This window comes from Falco punctatus (genome assembly GCF_963210335.1).
Source record: "Falco punctatus genome assembly, chromosome: 2".
NCBI classification, from domain to species: Eukaryota; Metazoa; Chordata; class Aves; order Falconiformes; family Falconidae; genus Falco; species Falco punctatus.
This window is the reverse complement of record NC_137581.1, coordinates 114,037,655-114,053,918: the sequence shown is the minus strand read 5'-3', so window position 1 is coordinate 114,053,918 and position 16,264 is coordinate 114,037,655. Positions and strand designations below refer to the sequence as shown.

The 16,264-nt window shown below is 48.3% G+C and overlaps 1 protein-coding gene across 5 annotated transcripts in view; it reads left to right on the top strand.

Moving 5' to 3' along the window:
- The window catches only part of PTGFRN (prostaglandin F2 receptor inhibitor), a 117,819-nt gene that overhangs the window by 19,219 nt on the left and 82,336 nt on the right, over window positions 1-16,264 (top strand). The window contains exons 1-2 of one of the 5 annotated variants that reach the window (XM_080374535.1): window positions 7,709-9,074; window positions 13,628-15,828. The exons of the other annotated variants lie outside the window; for them this stretch is intronic. The gene's annotated coding sequence lies outside the window, so the exon portion shown is untranslated. Of the gene's footprint in view, window positions 1-7,708; window positions 9,075-13,627; window positions 15,829-16,264 lie in introns of those variants that run through there. 5 annotated transcript variants of the gene reach the window in all.

Below are 16,264 nucleotides of genomic sequence, written 5' to 3'. Positions count from 1 at the left end.
GGGCTGCCAGCCACCCATGAACAGCAGCTTCATGCACGTGGCCGTCGCCAGCCCCCCCAGCCAAGTGGGGGAAGGGGCTCAAGCCCAGCATGGGGGTTTCTGTGTGAGGCAAGGGGGGACGAGAAGACACAATCCCATTTTGCTCTTGGGCTGTACATGGAGGCATGTGGGGAGGGAAAGCGCATCCCCCCCAGTGCCCCCCAAAAGCCAGGGTAGGCTGCTTCATATGTTTCCTTCCCAACAAGTCAGCACAGAAGTCATTACCAGAGCCAGTCCTTTTGGACCACTTGACCACTGCTTCCCTCCATAGCGCCCGTGGGAAGGGAAGCAGCATCCTCAGAGGGCTGGGTAGCACCTTGAGACCTTCAGGAGCTTGGTCTGGGGGCATCTGTCATGTGCTGCAGTCCTGATCTGGCTGGAGGACAGGATGGGTAACAGGAGCTGGCAGTGCCATGTTTGGCATCCCATGGGATGGGAAGCTCGGTTTGAACCAAAGGGGCCATTTAGCATTGTGAATTATTGAGCCCTTCGCAACGCGGAGGAGCCAAGTGAGCCAGCTGAGGTCAGGCAACCTGCGCTCTGCTTTTAGAAACACTGGCTGACCAGAGACCAAAACACCCCTGCAGCCCAGCAAGGCCATGGAGCGCAGGCTGGAGCCTCCTGCAGTGAGGTGAGGACATGGATGGCAACGGGAGGCGATGCTGGGGGCCTTGCTGGCAGCAAACTGGGTGGTGGGAGCAGGGGAGGTGGGGATGCGCTCTCCCTCGGGGGCCAGGGAAAGCAGGCTGGGCAGCGAGCCGTGAGCCCGCTGTCGGTGCTTAATATTTATTAATGACTTGGAAAAGTGGGGGAAGCAGCGAAGCAGCAAGTTTTGCAGATGGTATGAAATTATTCAGGTTAAAGAAGACTCTGCAGGCACCCGTCGGGACTTACCCAAGGTAGGTGAAGGGGCAGGTGAACCTTGCTGTTGACAAACACCGCGGAGAAGGCTGCCTCTGTGCCACGGCTGCCTCGCTGGGTTCTCAGCGACCACAGCAGCCTGGGCGACAGCAGGGGGGAGGCTGGGTGTCGCCACACACAGTTCAGTGGGAACATCTGCTCAATCTGCAGCAGCCGTCTCAAAAGAGAACAAAATGGCTGGCTATATAAAGAACAGGATAAAAAAAAACCCTCCATGCTGAAAATACCACCTTTCTGCTATCTAAGCAGAGCAGGTGAATTATGGGCTGGAGTCATCCTCTTGTTGCGCGAGTAACATAGATGAAAAACGGGGAGCAAAAATAGGCAAAGAAAATGATGGATGCAGAGTGACTGAAAATAGCTACTGTCTTGTTCTCACCTGTATGAGGTGATTGGAAAAATAAAGAAAAATCAGTTTATCCTCCTAAATAAGCCATAATCAAAGAGACATCAGTTGGCACTGATGACCAAAATGGCTAACGTGGGCCAAGGGACGGCCTCATTTAAGCTGTGCATCATCAGCCCAGGGGATAAGATGGTGCAAGATACATTGTATGCGCCAAGAATCCAGCATGATTCAGGGTAGGACTATACGTGTAGGTGAATCACAAAGACATTCACATTTTGTGTCAGCATGGCAGGTTCCAGGGTGCAGCTCCCTCGAGGCTCCCTGCAGCTGTTCCCTAAGGAGCGCTAGCAACCTCAGTGCGAGGATGCTGATGAGCTGGGAGGGCAGGTGAGTTGGAAAAGAGGATTGAGGTGGTGGGCTGTGCCACCAACATAGCTGGGGGGAAGAGGCAGAGAAGACCGGGGTTTACATCAAAACGCCTGCTAATCCTTCCCTCTCCGCCTACCCATCAGCGCCCAGGGCTCAGGTTCACTCTTCTCCTTGCACCAGGGTAGCAGCATCTCTGTGCGTGGGGCTCGCGCTGCCTGGTGCAAATGGCTGCGAGATACACGCAGTGTATGTACAAAGGTTGGGCTTTGGCAGCTAATAGAGAAAAAAATGTGAGTTGGCAATAGCTTTTCTCGGAGATGCATATATTCGGAACACTGAATTGGAGCTGCTTCTTACCTAAGGTCTTAAAGCAGTGGGACTGCAAACAGCATTTGGTCCCTTGCACAGGTCTTTTTCACTCCTCCAGAGCAAAGCAAGGGGAGTCATCGCTCATCACGGCACTGCTTCATAACATTCTTCTAGGGTGGTTAAATCACTCAAGCAAGACAAGCCTTTGCCTCCGATACGGTTAGGAAATGTGACCTAGTTAAGCCCAGCCGTTCTGGAGCACGATGGAATGGAAGCGACTTGCGCTTGCTGAAATTGGACTCCAGCAATAGGGTATGTGCTGCTGCTCTCCCGACCCCCCGAGCCCACGCCGTGGCTGCGGGTGGGCTGGTGGGTGGACGGGGCAGCCCCCTGCCACAGCACCCCTCTCCCAACCCCCCCAGCCGCAGCACCGCAGCCGCCCTGACAGGCACCAGGGACCCCTACGGCCGCTGCCACCCCCCCTGTGCCTCACTCTCCTCCGTGAAATCCAATTAAAGGGTGAAATGAATTTTGGAGTCACTGGTAGGGGCCGGGAAATGTCCAAGCATGGGGGGAAAAAAAGGTCTGTCTGCTGGTGCTGGAGCAGGAGAGAACTGGCTCTGGTCTTGTTTGAAGCCCAGCCCCACCGAAAAGCTGCTGCCGCAGCTGCAAGGGAACTATAAACGTACCATGCAATAACGTTATCGCTTTGATGGATGCTGTAAAGCCTTTGAATGCCCCCCCCCCCTTTTTTTTTCTTTTACACTGTGGCCTTGTACCTTGCAGCCTCCCTTGCTGTAATGTGCCGATTTCTTTTGTAACTCAGATCCTGCCCCCTCCTCTCTCCCTGGCTTTTATAATGGGCGGAATACCTTCGTTTGCTGCCCCTTTCCCTGGAGGAAAAAAGAAATGCTCTACTGTTTGAGGAAAAAAAGCCTTTCTCCTCCACTCTCACTGCTCGCAGGCAGTTTATGCCTCTCCAACAGTGATTAGCACAGAGGTGACCAGAAAGGAGCTCCAGTGCAGGCTGCTCCAGTGCCTGGAGCTCTTCTTTCGGAGAGGGACTGGCCTGGTGGGGACTGCGGGCTCCTTGGGCCTCTGGAGGAGAAAGAAACTTCTTGGTGCTGAAATTCATTGGTTTTGGCATTTTTTTCCTCAGAAATAGTTTCCCTTTTGACAGTGTTACGCTTGGGGCAGTCCACATGAATGCACTGCTGATGTCTTGGATCCTCCAAGGGGCTGGCATGAGAGCCTGGGTGTGCATCACGGTGATGTGACCTCAATTTGCCATTTTAGGAGTGCTGTGCAAAGGGCTGGCCAGGCTGATGCAATGGGTCCTTTCCCAGAAGGATCCCCTCCATCTTCCCTCACCTCTCAGCAGCTTTCCTCCATCCCTCCCTCCCTGGTGCTTTCCTCCCTACGTGCCCTCAGGCTGTGGAGCTCCCTACTGCCAGTTAGGATGGAGGCCAAAAGCACAGAGGGGTTTGCAAAGCAATTAAGTTCAGAGGATAAAAGGTCCCTGAAGGCTATTAAAGTTGCAGGCACAGCCCCGGCTTGAGGAGCTGCTACGCTGCAGACTGCCGGAGGCTGGGAGGGTCCTCTGGGGAAAGTCACACTACGCCTGTCCTGGCCTTTCTGCACTTTTTATCTTAAACATCTGCTCCTGGCCACCGCTGCAGACAGCATCCCAAGCTGGATGCCCACCAGTCTGGTGAAGCACCGTCATTCTTGTGTCCTGTTCTCCTGCAGTTTTCTGGTTTTTTTTTCACCCTCCTTCTTCTGTCTCTCTGTTTCACTGCTAGGACGACTTCTTTCCCACTCTGCTCTGACCCTGCTCTTGCCTTATACGATTTGTTTCAATGTTCAGTCCTTGCTTGGCTTCAGCTGTGGGTGACTCATTCTCCACGCCTTGCCTTGGTCCCACCTCTTGGCTGTCTCTTGGACATCTGCTCTGCACTGCATCATTCAAATGTAGCCTGAAAACGAAGCCCTGCTCCGTCCCCTGAAACAACCCCTTTACAGGAAAAACTTGCCTTCCCTGGAGAGCTGAGGCTTCTCCAAGGGCACAGTGGGCTCCCCAGTGGAGAGCATCAACAACAAGGCATTGGTACGGTCTTCTTCTCCCATCTCCAGCCTAAAGGTAACTTTAACAATCGTGCAATCAGCCTGGAGGCACAAGAGCAGTAGAGGGATGGAGCAGCAGAATCTCCCCATCAGGCTCTCTCTGGGTACTCCTTAAGGGCTCAGTTTTTGAGGCTTGTTGAGCACCAGCAGCCATGCATGGCCAGCTCCCTGCTTGCACTGCTGCCCTGTGGCTCCCTCCCTGCTCCTACACCCCTGTCTGGCCATGCCTTGCTCAGCACGCTGCCTGCCCGCCTCTCCTCATCGTCACCCTGCTGCAGGGCGGGACAGCTTCTCTGAGGAGTTCCCTTCTCAGCGGAGAAGAGGGAGGGAGGGAGACAGACATTTGCTTTGCACTACCTGAGGCCCTGCTGAGAAGAAGGGCTGCTCCATCCCGGTTCGTTTCACAAACTGGGTCCCCCAGAGACCCCAGTTCCTCAGGGGCAGTGAGCACAGGGAGCTCACTGCAGGAGGATGCATTTGTACCCGAAAAGATGGAGTAAAATTTCTTTTAGTCTTCCAAGTTTGCTTTCATGTACAGCTTTGGAGTAAGATGTAGCTGGTCAGCAAGGGTGTAAAATCTAGCAAAAGTAGAAGGCTGAGTTTTAGGCCAGTATCGTTAGACTAGACAAAACTTGATGAATGTGTTTTCTTTCTTCCCTCCTCTCCTTAAATGAATTCAGACCAGGCCAATGTTTCCTTCTTGGTGAGGGATTTCCGAGGTTCTGACTCCATGGAAAGTTTGACTGGTGTGGATGTGCGGCCAATTTTTGAAGACAGCATTTGTTGAGGGTTTGCTTGGCGCTTGGAATATTAAATTGAACTAAACATATACATTCAGTTGCTGCGCTAAGAGTAAGGGCTTTATGTGTGTACTGTCCAAACATGCAGGAAGGGCTCTGCTGCTGCAAACTCAAACTGACTGGCCAAATTAAATACAAAGATACACACTTAAGAATCTCCCATGCAGATTTGCAGTTGAATAACACGTGTGTTGTGAAGAGAAAAAACCCAGGTGCCTTTTTGAGTGAAGACTTCCAGAGCTTCTTAATGTCAACAATAACAAGCCCTTTTATAGGTGCCTTTCACCTTGAAGCATCTCCAAATGCTTTGTAGATCTGGGTGCATATATGATCATTTGCCCCACAATGAAAGGGAGGCTCTGGGGTGGGCTGTAGCAGCCCTTCCGTGTTATCGACAATGCCCTTGGGCTCCTTCTCCTCCTTTCAGAGCCCTGCAGTGCACATGCAGTGCTGTTAGCTCTCTGCAACTTCCTCCTCTGACCTCCTTCCCCTGCATTTCTCTAGGCTTTCTCCATACCCTGCATCCCTTGCTCCTGCTTTTGCTCTTCTGTGCTGTGTTTCTTGGGCCTGGACAGCTCTCCTTGCACTCCCCTGTGCAAGCACTGTTCCTCTTCCTTGGCAGTCCCCAGCAAAACCGTCCTCCTGAAGCACTCCCTCCTTCCTTCCTCTCCTCCACACTCCTCCGCGCTTGAACTCTTAACTTTCAGATGAATTTGCATGCCATGCCTGTCTTAGCTTGCATGCCGCCTGGGACAGCAAAGATGTTTTATCTGCAGTGACAAATTGCTGCGTAAATTTACAGTGCTACATGAAAAGAACAACCACCCTAACAGTATTGCAACTTGATGGCCGTGATGTGCCAAGGAGAAGAAGGTTACAGAAAACAAAGGTCAGTGCTGATATATTAAGGTCTGAAAGCGAAGAAACATACTTAAAATGTTTCCTTATCTAATGGTTTGCGTCTAGAAACTTTCCAAGATAGTCTGTTGGTTGCCAGAGTCTCCTGTTACAGGCAGAAGAAGGAAAAACTTCCTTGTACCTCAGGGGTGGCCACAGCATACTGATCTTAAGAGCCATCTAGCAAACCTCCGCCAGGCTGAGGCTGAGGCTCCCCGCTTTCAGTTATACCGATAGCACCACTGCAACCGTCTCAAGGGAGGACTCCAATGCCATGTGCCTAACCTCACCCAGCCCCTACCACCTGATCCTCTGCCATACCTGTTCACCTTAGTCTTTGCTCCTGGGCTGGTCTTCTTCAGGATTTCAGATGACTTTACAAGAACGAGTGCTGTATGAAGCGCAGGGCAGTTGGCAAGCAAGCTGCCCTGAGCTGCCGCTCATCATCTACCTGGCACTTGCAAATCAGAGTCTACCACCCTTCTCCATGCCTTTGTCCCAAGCTTCATGTCTAGCTCTTCAACACAGAGAGTCATCTATGATGTGCTTGTGTAGCCCCTTGCACTGCAGGAGTGAGGTCTCTGCGTGCATTGACAGCAATAGTAGGATAATAAGTGATGTCCCTCCGCCCTGGGCAGAAGCAGAGCTGATCTCAGTGCAACAAGCAGCTTAGAGCCTTTGGCCCACTCCCCTATAGAAGACGTGGTGGATAGTCTGACTCACATGGCATGTGTCCATCAGAAACAGGCTTGAGATTGTCCTCACCAATTTCCACAACAAAATGGGACAGAAAGCAGCCAGGGGACAGTACCAGGCCTCAGCTGTGGTTCAGCAAAACAAGGAAAACCTGATAGCTTTGACAGCTCAGAGGTAATTGAACACCACTGGTGCAAAACCTGACGTTGTTGAATGAGAAAGGCATATGAGGACAATGGAAAATGGTACCGAAAGGGATCTTCTGTACCATCTGGCCTCATCCTATGCTGTCTGGGGTAGCTATTTGTCTGTAAAGAACCGCCTCACCTCTGCGTTACAACAAGCTGGCAATTTTTTCCCAATAAAACCTCCTGGAAGTCAATCCCAGAAATGCACTTCTTGGACAGTCAGGACCTTCTCATTTTCAGCTCAAATTATTCCTGGCAAATTTATAGGCACTTGTTCTTGTGCCAGCACTGCCCTTTCACTCAAATAGCTCTTCTCTCTTCCTGGTACTTCCCTCCGGGGCATTTGTAAGCAACAAATATATCTCTTCCCAGGCTGCATTTTGCTAGACTCAAGAAACCAAGCTCATTTAGTCTCTTCTTACAGAAGAAAGCTCTCTCCTACCCTGGCCATCCTAAGAGAGAAAGGTGCAGAAAAGGCAATTTTAAATTAATTCATCTTTTATATGGACATACAATATTCTGTACTTCTGTAATGGCATTAAAATCTTGCTAGTTCCATTAGAAATCCCTCATCTGACATGTCTCAGGTTCGCATTTGTCTTTCTCACATCTGCATGCTATTGCCAGCATATAGTCATTTGATCGGCTAGAGCGCTCAGGTCTTTCTCCTCCTCTGTCACTTCCAACTGATGAGCTCCCAGCTGGTAGCAGAAATTCTCGTTATTACTCCCTCAGGGCACGACCTTGCATTTTGTACTATTAAATTTGATTCCATCTCTATTGCTTCTGTCCCTTTTTCGTAGGAAAACTGCTCTGATTAGTCACCGTATAATGCCTTAGAGACCTAAAGACATATTCACTATATTTTTATTTTTAGAAACTGTTTGTTGTTTCAGTATTTTCATTCAGTGAATGATGCCGATGTCTCTCCATATTACCACATCTTTCTAACAGAAACTCCAGGCTGATGTGGAGAAGGGCAGGGGAAAATTGCCTCCCAGATGAAATATATGGCAAGAACAGGTATATTTCCAAACTGTTTCAAGGAAATAATTTTTTAAGGTATTTGTCACTCTGCTGCATGAAATGATCAGACACACTGTCCAATCAACAGCAAACCAGAAACATACAGGTATGAAAATGTTCAGGTTTACCTAACTATTTTTTCCAAAGTGATCTACCGTTGCTGTGAGTGAATTTCCAGCGTCTAGCTGCCAGGGCGCAGCTCTCATCTACAGAGCTGTCACAGTGATGGCTCCCAGCACTTTGGGTTTTAACCATTAAAACTATTTTTATGATGTTCAAAATACTTCAGAAACAACTGCCTTTATTGCTTAGTTGTTGCGCTCAATTACTGTGGCAGTGGGCAGCTTATGAAGATCTGCAATGGTGATGAGAGTTAATTTATTCGAACCTCTCTTTCTCAATTACAAATAATGCAATGTGCAGATTGTCTTACCCAGAGAAGGCCTGATGTAATTCAAAATAACCCCTCTGTCCTTAAGATGCTGTAGTGGCTCTGAAGAGCGTCTGTCACTGCTGGTGCTTTGTAAGGAGCCACCTTTGTGTGCTGAAAGAAAATTGCCACCGTAAGAGCTATTTTATGGAAAAATGTATTTCAGAAAACAGCTGGGGAGAGGTGCACACAACAGTATTGCAGAATTATATTTCCCACGTCTAAATTGTCTGGTATACTTTTGTGAGGTGTTTCATAGGGCTGTGAGCTCTTTACTGGCTTTGTAGGTGCTTGAGCAGCACCTAAAGCAATGGGGCTTCCTGCCCCGAGGAGACCTCTGCAAAGTCCATCTCTGAAAATGAGTACCAAGGGCACTTTGGCTGCTTGTAAACCAGAAAAGCTGATGCACGTAGGGAGCTGTAGTATTCACATGGTATTAAAATCAGAGGTGGTTTCAATTTGTTCTCACTTATGTAAATGGCGCACATCCCAGAGGCACATGACAAATTGCCATGGTGGTCTTCAGATGGACAAAATTCCATTCTCATGAAAGAACCATATGTTCTCTCCACGCTCTGTTCTGCATGTGCTGCAAGGATCCCCTTTGTGTTGGGATGCTGTAGCGATAGGGTGTCTGAGGAGAGGATGTTTGCTGTGTGCCTGTGATACAGGCTTTGGCAACACCTCAGCAGCCTGCTCAAAGCATCAGAGGGGCAGGATCTCTGTGCACCCTTTCAAGCTGCACATTGTGGGTTTTTGGCCGGCAAAGACTGTATTTCCTGCCTCGTCCAGACTTGCTAATAAGGCACCTGTGACATCTGACAGGACCTTCCTGCGGAGATGTGGAAAAAAAAAATAAATAGCAGAGGGAGAGGGAAGACGAAGCATCATTTTGGAAGCATGAGAACTTCTGAAACATTAATCTGGTGAGTAACTCCCTGCCAACAGAATTTCACTAAACCACTGATCTGAATCATGTCACAGATGGCATCGTCTTCCAAAGTGTTAGCAAAACACAGGGCTCAACCTTCAGTGGTCATGCATCACTATTTCTGATCCAGCACAACAACACGCCTGTAAAAGACAGAGCTTGTAATAACTGCAGCTCAAGAAAAAAGCCAAACACAACACCAAAAAACCCCACAAAGAACCAAACCTGTTTGAGATCTGAATATCTGGCTTGCAGAAGGAGAATTGCCCATTTTGCTCAGTGCAGCGGTGAAGATGGGCTCACAGGATAAAGAGCACCATGTTCTCTGATAGGCTGTGAGGTCTGCTTTGATGCCTTTTTATAAGTATAAAATCCCAACTGACATTTGAGTGGAAGGCAAAGGTGTTAGGCTTGATACGGTGGGACTGGTCATGACACAAGCAGAAGGAAAAGGAAGAGATTGCAAGTCAGCTGGGAGCCTCCATTTATATTATTTCATGGCTCAGGAAGAATTTAGGCTTGAAACACTGTTTTAAATACTAAACCCAGTGTGATCTGATGCCAGAATGGATAGATAGTAGTGCCTGGGTGTGTGATCTCTGGTACCAGAAGGTATAGCTGTATTATGTCAGCCTAAGGTCTCTTGTGGCACCTGAGTTTAGATGCCCGTCCCGGCTTTGTCTCAGCTTCTCAGTAAGAAGAGATTACTGTTCCCCACCTCCGTACACCCGATTTCCATGCAGGAGGACACGCTGGCTCCTGGTGAAAGCTGTGGTTACTCTGAGCGAGTGCTTATTCACGTGGCCGGGACCCTGAGGAGAGCCACACCACACATCCAAGGCACTCTCCAGGCAGCTCTAAAGTATGAGCACTTCTGGGGTCTGGCAGCCTGACCTCAGCCGGAGTTTCACAGCAAGCAGAGCTGAGACTTCCATCAGTCTGGTTTCCCAAGGAGGGACAGGCCTCCCAAGGACACTGGTACCTGTCTCCTGGGCTTTACCCTGGCATCTGACCCAGAGCTACCACTGAGAAGTTGTTACAAAAGATGGCCAGCTTCTGTTAGACATCTTTCTCACACATCCTCCAACACAAAGATGTTAAAAGAACAATACTAAGGATTGCGAAAGCAAGCCCTCCACATGCAGGAAGGCGACGGAGGAGTGCCAGAATAATGGTTGCCTTGTGCAATCTTATTTTGAGCTCCATGAATGTCTAACTCGCCTGCTGTTTTAGCCCCTGGAGCCCTGCCTCCCTTAGTGCACAGACTGCAGCTGCGGAGATGAACAGCGAAACATGAGGATGGAGGAGGCTCTTGCCAGTTGCTATGATTCTATGACTGATGCTCCTTTCACTGGAGAAGCTGGAAGGCATGTAGTAGTTGAGGTGCAGGCTGAAGGAAGGCACTGTCTCACTGGCGAGACACCGGAGTGCTGTTCCAGAGAGCTGGACTTTCTCCCTGCCTGCGTTGCTATGTGCCTGTGGGATGTCACGGACATCACACCAACCAGGCATTCTCAGGTATTCACTGCCTCCGTGTGCCCTTGCTGCCCAGGGCCCGTCTGGAAATCCTGGGCGATCTGATCTCTGCAGTGACAGAGATCAGTGTGAGTCCTGCTCTGAACCTGTGCTAAGATGCTGGTCCCTGGGCGGGCAGACCCTAGGCAGCTTAAAGAGGGTATCAGAAATGACTGCCTCTTCCCATCAGGTGGTGAGCTGGTGATAATAAATGCAGGAGTTGCTGTAAGCACTTCAGCATTATAATGGTGTTATAGAAGAACCTAAGAGGAAATTAATAGGGCCAGAGTAAGTAGATTTGAATAGCATGTAGTACAAAAGGCTGAGGAATCCATCAGCCTGAGGCAAGACCTTTCACAGAAGATGTCAGCCCAGCCAGTTAAAGTCAGGCAGAGTTAGAAGAAACCGAATATAATGCCAACCTGCATAATAGACACTGCTACCACCTATCACAGTAATGAGATCTCATAAAGAAAAACCCATCTCGGTGGCTTCCAGAAGGATTCCCTTTAGCAGACATCTGGGCACCTGGGCTGATTAAACACAGATACACGTTTGAGCAAGTGGCACAGCCTATCATGTTTTACTGTACCCAGGCAGTTCTAGCTACAAAAGATGCAGCAAACACATCCAGTTTTAGTTCATTTTTAGCTCACCTCTGAATGTATACACACTGTGAGATTACTAACCATTTAGTCCCTGCAATGAACATAGTGTAGCACAGGACCCGTTAGCAGTCCTCCATGGGAATGGGCATCCTGCTCAGTCCTCAGGGGTGGGAATAGCACCTTGCAGCCTCCGCCGTGAGACAGCAAGAGGTAGGATGCACAGATTTGCTGTAACCCCATCCGGCAGGCTGACAGAGAAAAGCAGGACAATGGCACTTCCCCTTGGTTAGAAGCCAGGATCTGCCACGGTGCTTGCTCTGTACTGGAGGAGGATCTGAAAGCAGGATTTAGCCATGAGTCTCTCCACGCTTGGCTCCGCACGCTGTACAGCTGTGATGCCTCCCGGCTGGCCACAGCTGCAGGCACAGCCCTGTCCCTCCCAGCAATACGCTGGTGAGGTTCTTATACCTTTTCACTGGTTTGAACATCAGCTGCTGCCAGTCTCAGTTAAGGCACTGCCAGCTGGAGTTGGGGCTGTGCTTGTGATTTTGATCTGCCATTGCCTGGTAACTTGTTGAAAGCAGTAGGAGTCATCAGGGAAAGAGCTGGAGTTAAGCCTTGCAGACACCGGGCTTGTAGGCAGGGAGCTCCTCAGATCTCATTTTCCCCCACAGAAAGATTTTGTTTGGCTCTCAGTGATCTGTGTCCCAGTTCTCTTCCTCAGGACCCCACTGCCTCCCTGACAAATGCTGTCACATCTCAGCAAAAGAGTGGCTTCTAGCACCAATATTTTTGAAACGTCCTACTTCACAGCCAGGGTTCAAGCAACGGTGAAGACAATCTAGTGAAAAGGAGGGGACAGTGCAATTAAGTGAAGGGATGCCAAAGGCAGGGAAGGTTTAGACTTCTCTCCTCGTGAGTCTTTGTAAAGCTAGGACTGAGGCAAGGCCGTGATTCCTTAAATCAGCCAACACCTGGAAGCCACTGGCAGGCTCACAGATAGGCAAAATGGACATTTCTGTTACCGGTATTATTATCATCATCAGTCCTACGGACCAAGCAATGACAGAAAAAAGCATCATCCAAGGAACAGTGTCCACCCTCCATTTCTACACAATATGGGTTTAATTACACTCAAAGACTCTAATGACAAATTAAGGCCTAGTCAGTGTCCTTTGAAGTCAACAAAAAGATTCCTGTTGACTTGAGTGGGCATTGCCTGAGGATCACAAGCTGCAGGGGGAAGTCTGAATCACTGTCATCCCATGCAGAACGCTTCTAAGGGATGGCTGTGCTTCCATGAGGAGCTATTGGTGTCAGAGCCAACAGAACTGAGAGCCCAAGGCTGCCAAAACCAGGAGCATGGATTTATCAAAACCTCCATGCTATGGTGTTCCCATTCACTCCTGATCTGTAGAGGAGTTGCATCCTGGTCCCCACTCTCACCACAGACACCCCCCCCATCCTATCCCATTCCTAGGCAGTCATCCTTCTAGGACTACTATTTTCCTAGTTGTAAAATGGGACCGGGTCATAAACTCACGCACCACCTCAGAATCTGACCTTTTTTTTCTTTTCCCTTCATCTAGAAGAAATGGCAATCCACACCATTTTTTAAAACTGGCAAAGCTATCAAATCAGATTCAATTAGGTTCTTTCCACCCCTTGCACATGCCTGAAATAAAGCTTCTGTTATTGGAGTTTAGCTGACGATGCTTTTGTGCAAGAAAGGAAAGGTTCCAGTTAGTTTTTCTGTAACTGAAGCCATATGGAATTGAGACTTGTTGAATCAATAATGAAACATGTCTGTGTCACAGAGCAGCTTTGATTCCAAGACATACAATGGACTGTTTGCAAAGTCACGTTGCTGGTTAAAACTACATTTTTTTAAAATCGACAAATAATTTAGGGACTCAGCTGCTTAGGAGGATATGGTCTAGCTGACTGCCTGAGAAAGTTTTTAAAAATCCCCAAACCAGCCTGAGGTTCTCTGTCGACTCGTTTTCATAATGCATTTAACTATGCTGAGGCAAATACTTGCCAGCCATTTAGGCAAGTTGCTTAAGACACGACAAGAGACGTGAAGAGTAGAAATTATTCCAACCTCCTAATTTCCCATCCATCCTTCCCAAGACATGCACGGTAGCTGCGCTGAGAAGCAGGTGAGTTGCTAATGCAGATTAAGTTGTCCTTTGAGGAGCTCCTGCAATTAATCTGCCCAGTAACCCCTGAACGAAGAAATATTTCCGTGACACATCAGTGTTTCCAGATTTGGAAAGGACTTGACAAATGCCTGACTGAATTTGCACAGCAAGTGAACTGTGGTGGAGAAAAGAGTGTGCGGCCTCCAGAGGAGGGCATTGGAATATCTAAGAGGGTAAATAACCTACTTGCTCAATGGTAGCACTTATTTTATTTTATTTAGGTGCTTGGTGGTGAAGGAAGAAGTTGGAGGACATCAGAGGTGCTTCAGCAAAGCTTGCTGGTGACTAGAAGTTTCTTCACTTTCATGTAGCATGCCCAGAGCCACCTGAAGCCCATCTATCACAATATGAGCTATTCCCCCTCGGTTTTGTTCCTGGTCTCAGTGTCGCATGGCTTTGGAATGCAAATGTAAAGCAACATTTTGTGGAACTCGAAAAGCTTTGGTAATTATTTTCAAAAAGCTGAGCTTTTCTGAATTTCCTTTCTTGTTAGCGGCAGGGCTAAGTCTGCCCTAAGAATATTGCATTTCATAATCTCTTGGTTCCTACCGGCCCCAGGTGTAAGACAAGCGTAAGACCCCCAGACTTTCCGAGCAGGAGGAGCGCTGTGCAGTGGTGGACTCTGGCAGCTCCCGTTTCCTCCTCAGGGACTGTGAGAGCAGATGCCCGGGGCTTCATTTTTCCTGGGATTTCTTTCTTTCCTCTCTGATTTTTTGTTGGGTAATTAAGGACTGAAAGTTTGCCTTAAGTGCAGCCTTGGGAATTGTATTTTACTGCAGACAGTGTTCCCTGTTATCAGTTATTGTATTATAATAGGGCCTAAAAATCCAGTGTGCACGTAATCCTTTCTTGGAAAGGTTTAGTATCGAAACACATTAACCATGGAGGTAGATAAGAAGAGGTCTACAATTATGGAGCACTGTGGCACTGTAAATGGAGGTAACTTGAGCCAGCGTGGGCTGGAAAGACACAGGCACTGGTGGCAAATAGCTCAAATCCCATTTCGGTGCCTCCAGCGCAAAATTTGAATCCCTTAGCAAGGGAATGGAAACGCCACAGGGGACAGAATCGTTACTAACCAAAATAGCTGACATCATCTGCGGTTGTATGGGAACCTGCCTGTCGGTAGGGGTATATATCAATTTCCTGGTGTGGATTTTCCATAGTAATTTATCACTCCAGCAAAAATAAAAACCCCAACAAAACCCAAACAAATGAAGTGAAAAAAAAAAAAAAAAAAAGTGCAATGTCTCATAATAAGCGCTCTCTGTTGTGGCAGCAGCTGCAGTTTCTCCTCTCAGATTTCTTTTCTGCTATTACTCAGAAAGAATCAGCAGCTGCTTAGGAAATATTCCAGAAAGATTCATTGAGAAGTTCCTGGTTGTTTTTCACATACTAATCTGACAGAAGTAACGTCTTCAAGGAAAGGACTGGCTCTCCTGTTTTTCGTCTGCTGCTCATAAATTAGTGGCTTCTGATAACATGGTTATCTGAAAGGAAACAGCAGGAAAAATCCAGAAACAACAGGTCCAGGTGATGGGAGACAAGTACATTCTTTATGTCACAGAGGGGGGTGTAAAAATTGCTTAGGTTATTTTAATGATCAGTTTTGCATCTCTTCAAAAACTTCTGCTCAACCAACTGCTTTCCAAATGGGTGTATCTGGAGGCAACACCCAACAGAGGGATCATTTGGAAGACACACAACGCAGGCTCCTCTAAAAGTAGCGTACCTTCAGGACATATTAACTCCGGAGTTATTTCGGTGCTGTCATTGTGTTCTGTGCTTTAGGGCTGGAGTGTGCTGCCATCAGAGCCCAGCCGGAGAAGCTGTCGGGGTGGAGATCAGTGGGACGATCCAGATCCGTGCCTGTGAGCAGGCACTCCTACTGCTGAACTTTGCTGTTCCTTATTGCATGCCTTCTTTTAACTAGGGGGCCTGCTTGACAAGAGCACTTCTCCGCAGAATGAGGATGCCTAACGAGAGCCAGAGCTGATGCCTGACCCCAGTCAGGGAGCTGGTAACCAGTGGCTGTTAAACAGGTGAGGGGGATAGAGGGGAGCAATCATGTCAAGGCTCAGAGTTCCCCAAACCGTGGCTGGAAGCTGTTACCCTGAGCCTTTCCCCTGCTGTTGGCCCCTGGTTATAAAACAAATCACATCCCCATTTCCAGCTCTCTGGTGCACGAGGGCACAAATTGAACATCATCTTTCGAATGATGTTTGCTCGTCGTTCAAAATCAAAGCCTGTTTGCCCTTCCCCTGTCCTTCTGTGTCACAGGCAGCCCTGCCTCTGAGGGTGCTCCAGGAAAGATCCAAAGCTCCTGCTGGCATCCAGAACTGGAGACATGGGTCTTCACAGAGCCAATATGGAGCTTCCAAAGCTCTCAAGACCATGAATCTTGCTGCATGGAGAATTAAATGTAAAAGTTGTTTCTTCCTTTTTTGCTGTAACTAGTGGGTAGGGGGGCGGGGGAAATAATAAATCTGGGTAAAAAGCAATGTGGATCTGTGACGTCCAGTGCTGCAAACACTGTCCACTGAAGTATACAGGCTCTCAGGAATGTGGAAGAGATAATTGGAGGCTAATAGAGCTTTTACTGCTGGCTGCCTGGCCAATTATTTCTATGGAGAAATCCTGACTCTTTCCCTTTATTGGAGTGAGTTCATGATCATCTATATAAAAGAAAGCTGTATGCTGAGAACACATACGCATTTGCATACGGATGGTGTTCTCTTGCAAATTATTTGAATAAAAATAAAAGAATGAAAACAGGAGTTTTCACTCAAGGGAAAAGTTAATGAACTCACTTCTCTTTCTTTCACTCCCTGATTAAATATTATGTTACCATTTTATCT